The 4,299-nt window shown below is 41.0% G+C and overlaps 1 protein-coding gene across 3 annotated transcripts in view; it reads right to left on the bottom strand.

Moving 5' to 3' along the window:
• Dlg5 (MAGUK family member discs large 5) overlaps positions 1–4,034 on the bottom strand; it is a 451,629-nt gene extending 447,595 nt beyond the window's left edge. For all 3 annotated transcript variants that reach the window (XM_076172266.1, XM_076172267.1, XM_076172268.1), the window contains exon 1: positions 2,171–4,034. The gene's annotated coding sequence lies outside the window, so the exon portion shown is untranslated. The remainder of the gene's footprint in view (positions 1–2,170) is intronic.
• Positions 4,035–4,299: the final 265 nt, after the last annotated feature.

Genomic DNA, 4,299 nt, shown 5'->3' with positions numbered 1-4,299 from the left:
AAACCGTAATTGATAATGGAATTTCAAGTTGTTCACAGATATTATTAATAAATTTTGTATTGTTGGTTTTATGAAAAAATATGCCCAATTCCTTGAATTTCGTTTCCTCGATTTCGGCTACTCGAATAAATTTGGTGGAAGGCATGATTTCCCCTGATATTATGTCGACGTCGTGGTTCTCCGTGTGTTCGCTACTCTATGAGTACATACGACGTTGTTTGAGAAACGGTTAGGATAGGTCAAGTCACCTTGGGTTTACTGAGGTTACGGTAAATGAGGTTAATGCAGTCGGTTTGATGTCGGGGGAAGGAACTCGTTTGGATGAATTATATTCTTATTTCTTTTGTACGAACACAGATGGTCAGTTGTATTTACAAAAGTAGGAATGAAGGATGCGTTCAGGAAAGCCTTAGATATGATTACATGTACACATCTGTGCGTATGAACAAAATCATTACATTTCCTTTAGATACGACGATAAGTATCTGTTTATCTCTGAGCACTACGCTCATTCAAATAGGAGTTGTTAAACTGCTTAAGTAAACATGATACAAATCACTCAATTTAACATTTCTGTGTTCGTACGCTTCATGGAAAGGCCAGCGTGAAGACATCTCACATTGTAAGGCAAAAAACTTTGTTACTTGAGAACTACTATTTTCCTTTGACCCAGTTTATAACGTATAGCTAAATTGGTAAATATATAAAGGGATAGTTGAATGAATAAAATAGGTTAAGAAACAAATAACTATATAAAGAAACAATTGAATGACTAAGTAAATAAATAAGAAAGAAAAAATAGAAAATGTGTTCGAAGTAGATAAATATACAAGTACATAAACGAATTGAAAAAAACAGTGCATCAAGACAAATCAATCAATAATTGAGAAATAAAACAAGGAAAAATATAAAAAAGCAAACAGATCTCAATGAATAACTAGACAGGTAAATCAACCAATCATCCAACCAACTAATCAATCAATCATTGACTAAACAAGCCAATGAAAAATTATTAACTGCTTATTGACACAGAGTCGCTAAGACAACGCGACTGAAAGTGTAGTTTTAGCAACGCAGTTTAATTTTTAATCTCATTTAAGCTTTTGGACACAGGGTTCGAATCCCATACGCGTACTTGCATGTAATAAAACAGGAAAAAATGTCAGGATACTAACAAAAAAATATCCAAAAAACACGGTTTTATGATGGGCAATCAAACTTTAAGTAGCATTTACACAAGTGCTAATGAAAACAAACAAAACATTCATACAGCATTCTGTATGAGTACAATGCAGGTCACACATTAGCATTTAGCCATTTTTTACGCAGAGGCATTAAAACAAAAATACCTACAAACATTGGCGCGTAAATGTTTAAGGTAAGCGCAAATCAATGTAATTATCACACTGCAATATTCACTACACACACACACACGCACGCACGCACGCACGCACACGCGCACATACATATATATATATCTACGTCTAGAGTTTATAACAACTACAAAAGCCAATCAAATTGTAATCTTGACATGGTGAAACTCAAAGATACTTTCGTGGCACACACATACACACACGCGCGCACACACATAGAGAGAGAGAAAGAGAGAGAGAGAGTGAGAGTTTGTGTTTATGTGTGAGTGAGAGAGAGAGTGTGTGTGTATGTATGAGTGAATGAGAGAGAGAGAGAGAGAGAGAGTTTGTGTTTATGTGTGAGTGAGAGAGAGAGTGTGTGTGTTTTTTTGAGTGAATGAGAGAGAGAGAGAGAGAGAGAGAGAGAGAGAGAGAGAGAGAGAGAGAGAGAGAGAGAGAGAGAGAGAGAGAGGTGTAAGGCAACCACGGCCAGGTGACCTTGATTCACCTGAGGAGGGGGGTCAGTCATGAGGCCACAACCCAACAACAACAACAACAAGACCTGCTACACACTGCAGGTCTGGGAGTAAATTTACTAAGTGACTTCCGTGATCACGTGTCTTTGTGGGTCACCCACATTTACGGGTCCCTCAAGAGGCCTTGGGCCCTCTTAACCTGTTCTGTTTGGCCACTAGTCCACTATGTATCCACTGTGCACAATTAACCTCATGTAAACACTATGTAAGCAGCACCACTACATAAAAAGCATCACCAATAAGCTACTAGCAATAAACTAAGACAATGAATGTTTGGCTTACCGCTGTATTCACACTGTCAACTGTCACCACGTCTTCACCAAACAAGCTCCACATACCATCTTTCCCACAGTGTCATCCTCAGTTTCAGTATTCAGCACCACTGCCTGTCAACATCACTGGCACCACCGCCCGTCACCACCACCTGACATCATTCCCGAAACCGCAGACACGATGATGACAATAACAATTCAAAAGGCCAACACGGGGCCAGCTCGGAGAGAAAGAACTTCGACAAAATACTCTCTTTCATCGACTTCGATATATTTTGGCTTCTCACTTCGATCCTTTCCACATCGTGCCTCTTTTCATCACAAATACTCGTGTTCACCTTGTCTGTGTCAACAGCAACAACAACGACAACAACAACAACAACAACAACAAGTGCAGCAGCATGCAAGTGAGTTTCGATGGCTGAAGCGAGGTAAATTACTTGTCCAACTGCTACACACGTCACTGCACCCTAACGTGATTTGTATTCCAAATTTGTATACTTTTAGGTTTGTTCATTCTGACCTAGATCCCCTTATTACAAAAAATACTTTTTTTTTTCTTCTTATTTTCACCCTTTCTTATGATAAAATGTAACCTTAGTTTCTCTTGATTCCTTTGAACCCACGTTCAAATGAGAACGAAGCTGAATCCCTCTGCCAACCAAGTCACTCAATTCCTTACTAATCTTTACGCCACATATTTTCACAATATGCTTTAGCGTCAGCGTAGGAAAAAAGAATACAATAGCTGCTTGCACTCTTGATTCTTTCGATTAATTCTGAGGTTGACATGATTTACAAGCTTTCAGTAAATGACTGGAAATTGGGAAAAAAAAAGAAAAAGAAAAATTGACTGACTTCTGAAGAGACGTGCTCTTACGTCGTTTTTTTTAACAAAATTTATCACTATTTCAGATTTTCAAACCGAAATCTTACTTTGGTAAACCGTTTCCCTTCTTGCAAAACGATTCCAGTGATTCTACAGGAGAGGCATGTTACAAAGCCGACTAGAGTAATAACTACGGGAAAGGCATTTCTTCTAAGTACGTTAAAAATATGCGGTTCTGATCACTACGAAGCCTAACCCGAGTGTATTTGAGTGAAATTTGCAGCCAAGTCACACTTCTCAGGATGTAAATTTTCGAGTCACCATTTTCATTTCTTAGACTTGACTTCCGATCACAAGCACGTATCTCCGCATTCTCCCTACTGCCGAGTGCAGCTACACTGATGCTGCAACGGCAGCAACTGCCGCTGTTGTACCTTACAGGAAGGCAACAACAGCTGGAACAACCTCGACTGCGTTTCTCATAAGGTTATGGAGAAGAGCGTGTTGTTCTGTAATCGGTAGTTGTGGAGGATTTAGTGGTGATGGGTGGTTGTTTTGGTCTGAAACTACTGATGGGCGCAGTCGCTGATGCCTCTGTTGTATTCTAACTTGTTTCTACTGGTGCTGGCTGCTGCTACTGCTGCTGCTGCTGCTGCTTTTGTTCTTGCATGCGTCCGCTCCCACACTCTCTCTCTCACTACAACAACAACAACATGATCAGAATTAATTTAGCCACACATCACGGTGTCTATCGCAGCCGGGTGACTGAAGAAAAGCGTGACATCAGCATTACAGGTGAATTATTAAGCACAAAGGTTGCCACGGCGCCTGCAGGGAGCAATTGCACCGTTCTCGGCTTAGTTGTGACGTGTGCCATCGCTAATTGGGTGCTGTTGTAGCTGCTGTAGTGTAAGAAGAGCGGGCGAATTAATGTTGTTGTTGTTGAGGTAGTAGAAGCTGTTGTTGCTGATATTGTTGTTGGAGTGGTGATGCGGCAGAGCGTGGTGGTAAGTGTGGTGATGTTGTAATGATGAGGGTGTGGGGAGATGTGAGGATTGCCGGCACGCCAGACTTAGGCAGGCGGGAAGCGTGATGCCAAATGTCGCCATTTCCACATCTTCTACGTTTGACCATACACAACCCGACCTCTAGACCCTTATAACCGATCAGCACAGCCGAAAGCTTGGCCAAGGGCAGGAGACTGTCTATCCACGACGACATCTGCCTCTGTCTTAGAAGGAAACTTCTTAAATTCTGTTTATAAAGCCAGGTGCGACATCCTTCGAACGCACGGGCCTGCGTAGCACACA

The sequence above is a fragment of the Oratosquilla oratoria genome, chromosome 32 (assembly GCF_046742065.1).
Source record: "Oratosquilla oratoria isolate Oo_2021 chromosome 32, ASM4674206v1, whole genome shotgun sequence".
NCBI lineage: Eukaryota > Metazoa > Arthropoda > Malacostraca > Stomatopoda > Squillidae > Oratosquilla > Oratosquilla oratoria.
Note: the sequence above shows the minus strand (reverse complement) of the source record. Positions and strands in the feature narration are given on the sequence as shown.